Below are 14,978 nucleotides of genomic sequence, written 5' to 3'. Positions count from 1 at the left end.
GTGGCCTTTGCTAAGTTTAAACTTCTCAGGTGCATCTAAAATCTGTATTATGAGTCAAGAATCAACAGCCTCAATAACAAGGGTGTCACTCAGGTGGACTGCAGCAAGGATATTGAGCAGATGCTCTCTGATATTAGCATGCTGGTTTCATCCTGTCCGTGAAAGGGAGAAGTCAAGGTGTAGCTAATTTTATATGGCGAGGTCCTGTTCCACTGTGTGCAGAACACTGAGAATAATTCTGGCTGTGTCCTCTTAGACCTCTCAACACAGACTCTCACCCAGCCCTATTCTTCTGGCCTAATCACACCACCACATACAAGTTTTCTACTACTACTGTAATGGCTGTTGTCTTTTTTTCTATGTGAGTATCCATTGTCTTAGGGAAAAAAATTGCAACATATGTAATGTTTGAGGCAACGCAATCCAGGAGAAATGAATGCAGTCAAAAAAGAATTTCCATATGGACTGGTTCAAATAATTCTGTTAAAAGTGCTTTGATAGTTCTAGTCCGTTTTACTCTAATTATTGTACCTAATACAAAGTTTTTGAAATGGCACGGCCAAAAATCATGTTAACTAAGGCAAAATACTACACAACCAGTATTTAAGGGAAAGCAGTAAAAGAGAAAAGAGTAAGGATCTCAGAGGTCCATTTACTGTTCCATGGAAGATTTCTTTTATTTCTTTTTGGCAGAGTTCAAAGACATTATGCCTGCATGAGAATTCTGTTACTGAGCAGGAGTAATAGAAACATATTGCAGAATCAGTGCAGTCCCTGCGTTGGTGTGTCATCCTTCCTTCTAGTATTTGTGCTGTTTCCACAGAAAATACTAGAAATATTCAAGTCTCTAGTCAACTTCAGGGAGTCCTTGGCTCTTTTTCTGTTTTTGGTATGTAATGAATATCATTCCAGTTATATTTAAGAAAAAAAAAGTCTTCAGAACACTTCAGAGCAAGGACGGGCAACACTTAGTGTTTTGGTAGTTCCCTCTGTAGCTAGCTTCTTCCCAGCTAAGAAGGCTTTATTCCTCCTCAGGAGCTGCAGTTATGTCCAAGAACACATGTTCTTGGCAGCTAACCGGTGCAGGCTCTGATGTAGCTACAGAACTGGAAATAACTGTTCTAAAGTAAAAACTTCAGATGGAAAACATTTTAGACATAGTTATCTAATGTCAAGTTTTACTGTATTTTGTGTGATTACGGAGTTGGAGGGTGCTTTTTTTCTCTTTTTGCTGTCCTCTCAAAAACAAGCAGCTAAACAGTTTGCCCATAAAGATAATACAGCACATACATAGCGAATTGTATTAAGCCTGGTGCCAGAGGTGTAGTGTCTGCTGTTACTTGTGAAATCTGAACTCTGTCTGCCTTTTTGAATTATGTAAAAGATTTAGTCATTGAAATCAATATTCAGTCTTTGCTTGAGAGTTATACTCCTTCCTACAGACAGCTGGCTTATTTTCCAGTTACTTCATTTATGTTAAAGGGAAAGTTGTTCAGCACATCAGAATTTTGGATAAGTAGTTATCAGCAAAACCTCAGCACGTTTGGTGAAAATAAACGTGATGTTTGGATCAACACATTTTTTTTAACAAGATGAGCTGCTTTCATATAATAGTTTCCAGTGCCCATTAATTTAAAACAGTCTTAGCAGCAACAGCTGTGACCTGTTCACCAGTCAAAGGCAAGATGCAATGTAATTTAAAAACAACAAGTCTGTAGCCTAGACAGGTGTTACAATTCTGTTTAAAATAAGTGAAATATTTTATTAGTATAAGGACTGTAGCATGTTATGGTAAGTGATATTTAAAAAGCACTTGGTGCCTTTATTTAAAATGCAGACTCTGCAACAGACAGTGCAGACTTTCTGTATCATTATAAGCCAAAATGACCACAATTTACACTTCTTATAGAGGATCTTGTATTTGAGAATATCAAAATACTTAATAGATTAATAGATTAATAAATTTAATGTACAATCACAAAAAGATGTTTCACAAGTATTATTTTTGCTTAACAAGTGAGGGAAATAGAGATAGAAAGAAACACAGTGATGTTTCAGAAATCTTAAGAGGAATGTGATGGTTGTGTGTGTGGTGGCTTAGCAGAGAAAAAGCTTACATCATGGCCCCTAGAGGGCCAGGTTTCTCATTTTGCTGAGTTGCATATGTTTCTCTCATATTCGTAATAAAGTTGATGGTTTTAATGTATGAACAATAGTGATGGACTGTGATCCAGTAATACTGCAAGCAATCTTTTTTGACCTTTCAGTTACTAAAAAGGAAGATTAGTAAACCTTTGTGTACCCTAATACAGGGTGATATCTGGTGTTTGGGGAGAGGTGGAAGAATAATTTCTTTTGTGCTTGTTTTTATTTTATATTTTACTTCACTTCAGATTCCATTCCCCTCAGTTAAAGCATGAGGTAGAGATTTCTGATTTTTAATGCTTGTATCATTCTTCAAATTTTACCGTCTCTTAGTTTGCTGAGATCAGTCATTCCTGGCAAGTGACATCTTGGCAGTTTCACTTATTTACCATATATGATTTATGGTTATATTTTGGCTTTTCTTAAAAAGGGAGATATGTTTATGGGATGTCTGAAACCTGAAAAAATTAAGCAAAAGGTAGATATAAAAGATAAGTCCAATCGTGCTATTTAGCAATGATGAATTTATGAAGATGTGTTGTATACAGATCCTTCACGCTAGGGTCCTTTTGGCAAGGTTGTTAAGTGCTGCAAGAGGGAGGAGAAAACAGAAAAGGAGAAGAGGTGGAAGATGATGGGTCAGATTAAAGGCTAGCCATGTAGTGGACTGCATTGCTGACAGCATAGCAGCCAGGTCAAGGGAAGAGATCATTCCCCTGTATTTAGCACCTGAGAGACCACATCGAGAGTGATGTGTCCAGTTTTGGACTCGCCAGCGCAAGAGGTATCACCAGAGCAGAATCCAGCAGAAGGCCACCGAGAAGGACAGAGGGCTGGAGCACACGGCATGCAAGAAGTTAAAGGAACTGGGCTTGTTTAGCCTAGAGAAGGGGGATCAAATTACTGTTTTCTACAGTCATTAGTACAGAGAGGGCAGTTACTACAAAATGGAGTGAGTTTCTTCTCAGAGGTAGATGCAAAAGGACAAGGGGCAGTGGTCACAAGTTGCAACAAAAGATGTGCCAGTTGGTGGACACACAGGAAAACTCTTCCCCTGAGTGTGGTTGAGCGCCGGAGCAGGCTGCCCACAGAGACTGCAAGACCCCATCTGTGGACATACTTGGGACGGGACTGGGCAAGGCCGGAGCAGCCTCATCTGACTTTGAAGTTGGCCATGCTTTGAAGCTGGACTAGATGACCCCCTAAAGAGACTTCCTACTTAACTTACTCTGGGATTCCGTGATCCCAAATGGGGTGAGATGGTGAGTAGTCAGAGGTGGCCTGTATTGAGGGCCTGATGCCGAAATATTTCATGGATGGAGAGCAAACCCTCTGCATGCTGTAGGGTTGTATGTAGATATCTCCACACTTACCGTAATTCTTTTAGTAAGAGTGAAGTACATCATCAGCTATATATAAAATTCCAAGGTAGAAACAGCTTATCTGTGTTCTGAATGAATAATGTTCAGAGTTTACCAACTTCTAGCTGCACTAGCATTTAAATGCTGCTAGGAGCAAATTTCCGGAAGTGCTCTGCACTGCAGTTTACAGCCCTATAAAATGAATTTATTAAGCTCTGCCAGAACATTTAAATCTTTTACAAATCCCATATGGCTGTTGGGCCCTAATTTCATTTTATGAGGAACTGACAGCCTTTGGACCTAAGAGCACTTGAAATTAAAGACTTCTCCCTGATTTATTTTGCCATTTAAGGAAAATTTCCCAGAATTGTTAAGTGGTCACAAAAGCTGATGCTACAAAATGTTAAGCAGTGCTGAAGCATGGCTATACAGTCAGATCCATGGCTCTGAGTGGTCACTGGGCAAGATAAGAAATGCAAACAAAGAAAATATTGGAAAACTAGAGCAATTTAAAAAGGTTAATGGAATCGAAGCTTTCTGCAAAAAGGAAGGATAAATGGATAAGGCTAGATATTGCTTTTCCCTACATTTGAATGCAAAATGGATGCTAACAAAACATATTTTAGTTTTGTCTTTCCGGTGAGAAAAGGAATTTGTAGTAAGCAACATATTTCTAGCATAAAATCCATCAAACAACAAGGCGGGCAATATTTGCAGTTAATGAGTATCCAGAGCTCTCTATACGAGCTGTATATGTACCACGGTCATCCACAGAATTCAGGAGAAACCTGTGCCTAGGCTTCTGAAATTTGAGTTGCAGAACTTATGAAAGGTGTTAATCGTTTCGGTTAGGTTGGCTCCAGGAATAAACAAACTCTGTGCACATGTAGGAAATAGTAAGTTTGTCACCCCTGTTAATATATGATTTTACCTTTCTATCTGCTGTTAAAAACCAGACAGTATTGTGTATGCTGTGGAGAGAGGTTGAGGGCCTCTAATAAGATGATTCTAAAAAAGTAGATATGCTCCACCCTGAAAACAAATCACAACTTAAGTCTGTCAGGCTCATGATGTATTGACACATATCTTATGAATAGGTGCAACTGGCCTCCACATACAATTCTGTTAATGGAAATTGGAGGCATTTGTTTCTTTGTCACAGGAGTGACCCTTCAGTGCCTGCTTGCCGTAGCCAGTTGCTGACTTATGATATTCATGCTGGACTTCATAAACTGTTCCGTTTGTTAACAGGGCTTAGGGTTCTTGTGATTATGGCCTTTGCTTCTCAACAAATAACACCCTTTTTTTTACCCACAGAGGCACAAGTATTTCAAAAAATGCTTTTAAGAGTTGTTTTCCTTTGTGAAGAATAATAGGAGATTGCAGGGAGACGGTAAGATTTATTGTTGGAAACACTCTCGGTGGGTTGAGAGAGCTGCAACTATCATTTTCCTAGTCTTGCTGCCAAATGTCCAAGAAGCCTGTTTCCAAATATTATGATGATGATGAACCTGAAGTGAGTCAGCAGAATTTTATGCATTGTCCTACAAGCATTCCTCTTCTAGGTCTGTTTTCAAGTCTGTGAAAGCCTTTGGAATAAGACAAAAAGAAGAGTTCAATGTGTGGAAGAAGTGAGGATATTGGGGAAAAAATAAACATAATTTGGCCGCTAGACAGAAACAGAAGCAGCAAGTGTACATACATGTCTGTAAACTATATGTATTTGCATATTCATCTGAATATTTTACGCTCTTATCTACGCATGAATATATAGAGAGTAAATAAAGTAGTAGTTGTTAGAATTGAAGTCAAAAATAAACTGGTCAGTAGAGTGTAGTGGGAGTAGACTAAGAACACATAGAAAGAGAGTTGAAATAAAAAGAGGAAGGGTGAGAATACCAATAAGAGGGAAACTGAACTTGGGGAAGCTCTAAAAAAATGCCAAAAACCACGAATACAGCATAATTCTGTTACATCAGGAGGGGCAGAATCTGTAAGATTGTCTTTCCATTTTTTTCCTGTGTTTTCAGACATTACTAATTTTTTTTCCCCATGGCAGCAACAGGGAAGAAATCATCTTGGGTTTTTGAATATGTCTGGAGTGATTTTCTGTGAGGGAATCTTGCTTTTGAAAAGCCTTAGAAGATGTCATCACATCTCCAAATCTTACTGTTTTCATCTAAAGAGGAATCACTGAATTCCATGTCATTAAGCTGAAGAATCACAAGGGAAATTTTATATTCTCTAAGTTAAGCGACTGTTCTGCATGCCCCCTACTGAATCAAGGAATCATACAATCATGCGATAATTCAGATTCAAAGAAACCTCTTTAGGTCTGTAGTCCAACCTCCTGCTGAAAGCAGATCCAGTTTTGAAGTTGGATCAGGTTGCTCAGGACTTTTATGCCCGAGTTACTTGTGCCCTGCTATGTTGCCTCTTCAGAGGATGTCAGGGGGATTAAAGTTCCCATGAAGAACTGGGGTCTGAAACTGTGAGACTTACTCCCATTGTTTAAAGAAGTCTTTGTCCACTTCCTCTTCTTGTCAGGGCAGTCTGAGGCAGATGCACATCAGAGCATCCCCTGGATGGCCTCCTCTCTGATCCTGACCGATAAGTGCTCACCTGCCTTCTGCTCCACAGCAAAGCTCCATGTGTTTGAGATGCTCCACAGAGTACAATGCACCTCTTCATTTTCCTGCCTGACCTTCCTGCAGAGCCTCTGTCCATCCACTGCCGCATTAAGCTGTCCCACCACTGCTCATTAATCCTGGTCATGTCACAGCTCTGTGAATGCATGCAGACTTCTAATTTCTCCTATTTGTTTCCCATGCTATGTGCATTTATGTTCAGATGCTTGCCAGTCGTACTGTTTTCTCGAGGGATTATTATTAATAAGCCATCTACGGGGATGAACTGCAACATAACTTCATGCAACTTCAATTCTTTAGAAATATTTTATTCTGAGCTACTTCTGTTTTCTTTAGTTTAAAAGGAATTTAAATTTTCCAAAGAAGTACAGGGTTCAGGGAAAGATGATTTCCTGTTTTTTAAAGCAAAAGTTCAGCCATTTTTTTTCAACAGAATTTTTCCAAAATATACCCGCCTTTTATTTTTCAAAGAAAATACCTTTGGCAATAGGTTGCAGGGATGAACCTGAGCTGCCCACAGTACGCACAAAGAGGTTGCAAAGATGGCTTCTGAAAAGGGATATACCTTGACTCTAAAAAATGAAAGTCAGGAATTTTGAGGAGTGTGCCATGTTGCTTCCAGTAGAGCCAAGCCCATAGCCCAGGCATGGCTTAGTGAAAGGAGCAGTCGTGGCAGCGAGTCTCGAATGTTTGGGGGAGTAGCTGACCACCCACGTCCTCCTTCCTGCTGCCGTGACTGCCTACCTAGCAATGTATCACTGTTCTACCTCTGAAGATATTTCATTGTCGTAATTTAAAAATATATTTTGAAAATAAATCTTCCTCACTGAACTCTTTTGGAGGAATTTCAGAAGTTCGTAGCTGGAGATGCTTTGGAAGAGACAGTCTAACAGCATGACAGTAACACAAGTGTGACAGGCGCTCCTCAGCCATGATTCAGCTACTCCTAAAGCAGATGTCCTTAAAATGTTATATAAATCGCACCTGTTTCTCTCCACTGGACATAAAGGCTGCTCACTGCATTATGTACCATATTGATATCTAAAATTGAGTGAAATGAATCTCGCCTTTGCTGAGTCTTTCATATATGACCACATCTTTCTGTTGCTCATGGATGTTGAAATCCGTTCTGTGAGTCAGAGTACAAACTTACTGAATATGAGAGATGCTATGTTTTGAAATACCTGTCCTTTAGGAATATTGTTGCAGAGTTGACAGCAGCATGTTGTGCTGTGATTTAACATTCACAAGAAGAATGTACTTTAGTTTAGTGCACAGCTTTTATTGGCACTAAATATCCCATTTCTTTGCTCTGAAATGTTTGCAATGCCTTAAATTAATGTGGGTTACAAGGGCTTTCTTGTTTGCTGTGCATGTTTGCCGATATGTTGATAATTTTCTCTGCTGTTTGTGTTCGACAGTGACATAGTATAATGCTTGGCTATGTTAAACACTACAAAATTGTTCAGTCTGTGCAAGCCTAGACATAATTTTAACAACTGTTGATAGAAAAGGTCTGTCATGGACAGGTATGTGGAAAAATGCCAATCTGACTGGGAGTTCAAAGGAAAGCAAAAGCAAACACTTTCTGGCATCTTGGAAAGAGACCTGGATATGTTTGCACAGATGTGCTGGCATTCTGGAGAAGATTCGGGGGGTTTCTCTGTTTCTCTGTGTATAAAAATTAATCAAAATGGAGTGAAAGGGTATTTTTAACTTGCAGCTTTCTTTCTCTGCTGAACAGCCTCATTTTCAAACCAGGCTAAATATTCATCCCTAATTAGTAGCAGATGCAGCGATACGTGCACAGGCGTGTGTCAAGAGGACATTTGGAAATCAGACTAGAAGGCACAGTGCCAGATAGGAAAGAAATATGTGAAGCTGAATCAGGGAGAGTCGTTTGGAGAGTTCAACAGTTGTTTTACAAAGGAGTCAAGGGGACAGCTGTGACGGGTTTTTAGGTAACATTGCAACTCAAGCACGTGACCCCAGCTTCTCTTCGGTGGAGGTCTTCCATCCATTATCTAAATCTGTTGGAACTGCGCAGGAATTAAGAGAGACACCTCCATAACTGATCTTTCAAAATCTCTTTAAAATATTTCCACATTTTTCCTCCTGTCTCCAAGTTCATAAGCATTTTTAGTAGTGTCATGTGAACATACTCATTTTCCTTTTTTTCACTTGCTATCACATTGCTGTGTGAAAGAGGCAGACCAACTGTGGAGAAACTAATTGACCCTATACCAAGGAAGACAATAAATGTGTCAATAAAAAGAGCATGAAGAACAGAGGGAATTAAAAAGAAAATTTCTTTTAGCAGTGTTTTATCAACATATGCAAACAGCACAGCAGTTATACTTTTATTATTTTTTATTACGTGTAAGGATATAAAAAATACAATAATAGTGTCTGTTTAAATATGAAACTGCTGGTGGGTACTTGCACCACTCTCGAGAAATATTTATCCCTTTAATTTAGAATGCCTCATAATGTTGCATCTCAAAGCCATTTTTTGTTTTTTATTTTACAGTAGTACAGTTGATAAATATTTGGAATTACATTGCCAGGTTTCTCTCAGTCTCAGTGCCATGACTGCAGACAATCCTCTACATACTGAATAGACTGCAATTTACAAATAACAAAAGTCCCCAGCATGTTTCCTACCAGCCTTATGTCTGAAAAAAAAAAGATTAAAAATGTATTTTTAAGTTTAGTTGAAGAAGTAGAAACAATCTTACAAATAATGAATGAACATACAAGTGCAGAGCCCTGGGTGGGCACTTGACCCTAGGACTCTCTGTATGGGAAAGTCAGTAAGGTTTGTCTTAAAGCTTTGATTTAAGATTAGATTAAATTTATCATCCTATTTACATAGACATCCAAGAGTAAACATTTCCTAAACTATCTAGAAATAATAGAACTATAGCTTTCTCTGTTTAAACATGACTGAAAAATGAAAATTTCTCGGTGCGATCCAAACTGATATGAAATCAAAGCTCGTCCTTTTTTTTTTTTTTTTTTGGTATTACCAAAATGCTTCAAAGCATTCTGCGTCTGTATTGTCGAAACAGATTACTCCAACCCTTTTCAGCCCAGGCAGGGAGTTAATTGATTTCACTGCACTATAGAGAAGATAGTAGGATGGGCTCTGTTCTCCTCTGGAAAAATAAAAAAGGAGGATCACTTGGGAATGAGAAAACCACACAGAAAGAGCCTGATGATGGTGCGACCAAGGGGACAGAGTGGGACCTATTGTGTCATATGAATAGGTAGCATCAAACAGTATTGAAGAGGTATGAAAAATCCTGCATTAACTTTTTCAGCTTTGTCTCTGTTTTCCCTGCTTCCTACGTGCACCATGGTTAGTTTCTGTTCTCAAGGTTAGTTGAAGGAACTGTTTGCTCGTAGTGGAGTGATGCCTCCTGGTTGCTATACTTTCATTTAGCAAAGGTGGCAGTGCGGACCTCCAGGCAACATATCTCTCTGTTCAGCAGCCTTCCAGATGTGGTTCTTCTTTCCATTTCCCGTTCTAAAGCATTCTGTGGAAGAGGGATGCTTCCAGGAAACCTCACGTTGCATTTCCCCAAACCCACTAACACTTTTTTTGGTGATGGGAATGTGGGAACGAGGTTGGGCAGTACTGCTACATGCAATGGCAAGCATTGTCAGAAACAGATCTTTTTTTTGTTTTCCTTGGAGAATAGCATAACTGCTGACACATGGTCTTGGCTGTCTCCATTATGTTTTCTTGGTGAGGGGCAGTTGCATAGTGAAAAAGGAGGAGGCAGACATTGTGAGGCAGACTGTGGCCTAACAAATCCATAAATCCATCAGCTTTTACCTGTATCTGTGCTACCTCTATTTTGTATCTGACAAAATCAGGCTATGGGATAAATTAACTGCCTTTACTCTGCTGGAGTTCTCCTCCTTAGCTGTTTCCCAAGAGATTTTTTTGATAATTTAGAGAGCTTCTCTGTAGACACAAGTTCAAACAAAGTGACCAGCACTCAGTCACAAGGAGTGTTTCCATTTCTTAAGGGTGGAAGATGATTAACCAGGTTTTTTTTCCTGAAATGTTTTTCAAAGCTCATCAAAATCATCTCCGTTCACAAAAATAAGTGGCTTTGGTTTACGGATATGTTTTAGTAGAAAGGAATTTCAACTGAAATTTTCTAACCTGTGCGTATGACAAACATACTTTCAGTTATTTCTTTCTAGAGTTATCAAAATCCCCAGGACGTTTTGTGCCTAATATTTATGTTCTTATTATAAGCTTTATTTTTTAACTTGATTGTGGAATGTGCCTGCAGAAACTGTCCTGTACTCTGCAGTAATTACTATCCAGATCTATTAATTTGCTAGCCATCATTTTCTTTAATGAATCAAGAAGGTTCAGTAATATGTATTCATAATATTTATTTTTCTGTTGTCCAGTCAATGTGTTCTTGTGGAATTGTGCAGTCTACAGAGCTTTATAAATACTTGTAGATATTGTTGGCAAGCTAGAGAGAGTCCATCAGAGGGCCACTAAGATGGTTAGAGGGCTGGAGCACATGACATACAAAGAGAAGCTAAAGAAAGTGGCTTTATTTTACATTACCTACAGGAGGTTTTCTGGAGAAGCCAGTTTCTTCTCAGAGGTAGACACAAAGGGCTAGTGGTTGCAAGCTGCAACAAAAGACATCCCAATTGGACATACAGAAAAACTTCTTCCCCTGAGCGTGGTTGAGTGCTGGAGCAGGCTGCCAGCAGAGGCTGCAGAACCCCATCTGTGGAGATACTTGGGACAGGACTGGGTACGGCCAGAGCAGCCTCATCTAACTTTGAAGTTGGCCCTGCTATGAATATGAGATTGGACTAGACAACCCCCCCGAGATTCCTCTTACCCTAAGTTATTCTGTCATTCTCATAAATCAATGCATCTGTGTTAGTTTCATGACTTCAGAACTTTCATATAGGTCTTCCTGGAAAAATCCCTGGTTTCGTTTGGGAAGCATAAGAAATAGAGAATTGGCTAATATTTTCCTTTACAAAGATTGACAGATTTGGAAAGTAATTGTTTATATTATGACATGGCATTTGAGCATCCCTGGTAAGAATGGTCTGTTCAATTCTGTTATCTCATGATTTTGGGCTTTCACCGTTCATTCATAGCAAGCTTCATTATTAGTTCATTATGTTCATTATCAATTTAAAGTAATGGGCAGATGCATAGATATTGCATATATTCTGTGGCACAAACTTGGAACACCCATGTATGATAGAGTTTCTGTGCAGAATACATGGTGGAGCTTGCAGAGTAAGAGAACTTTGCTCTTGTTTTGGTGCTGTTCCTAGACTAACTTTGCTTGCTGCTCTGCACTTCCAAATCAACTGATAATAAAATGACTGCAGGAAGTGCTGCTAACACTACTTGTGATTAAGGTTGCTTAGCTCTTCCTACTGAAATGTTCCCAGAAGCTTCTAACTCAGCAGGGAATTGCCTTTTACCTTATCTGTGAAAATGCACTCAGATTTTGATAATGCTGTGAGAATTCTCAAATTTTTGAATGTTTTCAGTACATACTTCCTTACATTTAGTAGATATAATTTCCAAAGACTCTGACATCACATTTTGCTTAGTCTTCTAGCAATTAGTACTAATGAGCCTGCATGTGCTGCCCATGGAGGGTATCTGAGCATGCTCTGTCCCAGAGACAAAGCAGAATTTCTCTTAGCGGCTCCAGCCAGCTGCTGCGGGCTGGGAGGTGGCCAAGTCCTGGAAACAAGAGCAGGAAGCATGTCTCTGGTGTGCATTCAGTGACCTTCTTGTTGGTGCCAAGACGGTGTGGGGAAGGGAAGAGACTGAAATTTAGTGGGGACAACAACTAAGCTGAGGGAAAGGGAAACAGGCAAGGGTTGAATTTATACGGTTTTGTAGAGCAGAACTAAAGGAGCCTTAGTGTGCATCTGTATTACTTACCTACTTGCATGCTTTTGGGTCTGCTTTCTGGAGTGACCCTCTTCATATTCCAAGAGAAACTTCCGATGCATCTTATGTTTAGTTAGTCCTCTGGAATTAACTTAGCTGCAGTGTGATTAGGTACACCCCCTAGTACAGCCTCTACCTGTGTTATCTGTCGTTGTTTTGGTAACATCATGCAGATGCTACCTAAGGTGATCTGATAGATGAGATACAAAGTGGCCAGAGTTCATGTTAGACTGACTACAAGGGACATGAAGTCCTGCATCCAGGGGGGGCACGCTGCAGTGCAGAACACCCATCTGCCAAGCGTGATGGCTGCGCCCCCAAGGACCTAGGTGAAGCTCATTGAGACTGGACAGAAGAGCAGAAACCGTACAACAGCTTGCTGTGTATTTGAGGACCGCTGAGGCAAACAAAGACAAGATTAGGATTGTCTAAACAGAAAAGTGGGACTGAGCACAAAAGTTTGAAGTTTAGATCCTGTCATAAGGACAAGAAATCAGAAGCAAATAAGGACAGGTTTGTGATAGTGAGATAGAAGGGGTCACACTGGTAGAGACATGCACAGAGAGGCTCTATATAAGCTCTATAACCTACTTTCTTCCTGAGACTGAGTTAGAACTAAAGATTCCTTAGTCTCACCAGTCTGCTGCTGCTGCATGCTGAATAGATGTGAATCTCACTGGCAAAGTGCACGCCTGAACCAGCTCTAGAGAGCCAGCAATTAGGCCTTTCATAGCCAGGCAATCAGTGTTGTTGGAGCTGGCATTCAGAAAGGTTGGCTCTTATTTTATTACATATTTTCTTCCTATAAACATACCTCTTTTTTTTCCATTGCACATTAGCGCTGCGGAAAGCAGAAAACATAAATCTGCTGGTGACTGAGATTCATCTAGGCAGTCCACCAGAAACGCACCAAACTTTGGTGTCGTTAGGCACAGCAGATCTGCTTATGAAGGTTTAGAACGTGAATGTTTGGTTACATTTTTTCTCCTGTTTTAATCTGAAGGGCCTGCTCCACAATTTGGAGAATGGCCCCATGGGTGATTTATGTAGGTGTGCACTGTCCAGCGTGAGTAAGCATGGTAGAATCTGTCCCATCCCCTGTTCATTTCATAATGAATGTCTCGTAGTGCAAGTGATAGGAATTAAATTGACCAGGAGTCACTGTGATCTTGACATTTTTAATTTATAACCCAGCTTTCTAAAAAGCAGTATAAATGTTAGTGTCTGTTCAGTGTATCTTTGATGTGAACATAAAAGACGGTTTCCATAGAAGAAATTGCCATTGTCTATGTCAACAAAAGGTTTCTCACCAGCATGCCTGTGACAAAAAGTAAATCCATTTATAAACTGTGTAGCAAATTGCTAATGCTGCAACAGCTTCATTGAATAAGGCTTTTAGAAAGGATGGCAAGGATTCTGTGACAACAGTTTTGAGGGAGTTTTGCAGTATTTTGGGGATTTAATGCCTTCTCCTTTGTAAGATTTGTGCAGTTCATTTGATGCGTTATTGTTGCACTCTTCAAACACAAATAAGCGCTCAAGGTCACATAACCAGGATCTGTAGTTCTCATAGGCCCTTTTTGACAAGTTCAGATTGCAAAACAAAATTTGCACAAATGTTGGTCAGACTGTATTTTCTGACTTTATAGGTAGTTCCAGGTCTATGCTGTTATCTCAACAGGAAAAACTTTGTGTTCCCTGTGGAATATGTAGCACAATTGTCAAATGGGCTGTAGCTGTACTACTTCAAGATGGTAAAGTAGATCCTTAGCAAATCTTGTTTTCTGGATTGAACTGAACTAGCCAGTTTCCACCCTCCCGCTTCACAAGGTTAGCTGGGAGCTTCTGGCCCTAAACAGAACACAAAGAACTGTGGGGACTGTACTTGGACTTTTGTCATTCCGTAGCAGTCTGCTTTACACAGCAGCATCCTCTCATGGGCATCCAATGACAGTGTATCACACACTGTCAGATTCAGCCATCAGGGAAAATGATGAAAATTAACTCAGAATTGCAGAACTATCAGTAAAGAAGGTTGGATATCAAAGAGGGAAGGAAGAAAAATAAGGATAGAAGGAAAGGCCCTTGAGAAAACAGAAATGAAGGAATTCATCAGTGGAAGTAAAGAGCTCAGTGAGGGAAAGAGAGGAGGTGAAAAGAGAAAAAGTATAAAATGGAAAGTGCTGAGGGACTTTCGTAAGTTAAGGGGCAAAAGCTGAACTCCTCAGTGCTCTGAAAGATGAAAGGGATTTTAGCTCTCTGATCTTTCTGTCACACAAATATTCTTCGCTGAAGCCGTTCTCTCTGAAAACTGGACTTAACAAATCCCAACATTGCCTTTTATTTGACTTTCACCCTTCTAGGAGCCTGGCCCCAAGGGTGCTCATTTCTTCTTGAAAGGTATGATAGTTGATCATGCTCTGGGATTATGCCATTGAGGGCTGTGAACTAGTCTAGCCCTGCAGCACTATTACAAATCCCTTACAAAAGAGACAGGGCATTTGACTCTTCAGAGCTTGAAAACATTTTTGGCTCCTTTGCTGGTTTATAGAGTTACAAGCTACTATGGCCCTTTGCTAGTCCCTCCTGTTTTGCTTGCATACTGATCTTGGTATGTCATCAGTGACTACTCCCCACAGCCATGCATGCTCTGCCTTATCTTCATATCTGGTGTAGAAGTCATGGAGAGAATTAATGCTGCATGAACTGCTCCACAAGATTAACAAGGGGAAAAAAAAAAAAAAAAGATCCTAACCTGCTAGTGTCTCTAAGAGGCCTTTCAACAAATAAATCTTTTTCTATCTGTCCCCTGATAAGAGGGACAGCAGTAGAATAATCACATGGCAGATGTTC

At 39.9% G+C, this 14,978-nt stretch overlaps 1 protein-coding gene across 5 annotated transcripts in view; it reads left to right on the top strand.

The window, feature by feature from the left end:
• Nucleotides 1-14,978, top strand: part of LOC138060872 (growth hormone receptor) — a 192,827-nt gene that overhangs the window by 141,261 nt on the left and 36,588 nt on the right. The gene's annotated exons all lie outside the window — the stretch shown is intronic.

Source organism: Struthio camelus, chromosome W (assembly GCF_040807025.1).
Source record: "Struthio camelus isolate bStrCam1 chromosome W, bStrCam1.hap1, whole genome shotgun sequence".
Lineage (NCBI taxonomy): Eukaryota > Metazoa > Chordata > Aves > Struthioniformes > Struthionidae > Struthio > Struthio camelus.
Note: the sequence above shows the minus strand (reverse complement) of the source record. Positions and strands in the feature narration are given on the sequence as shown.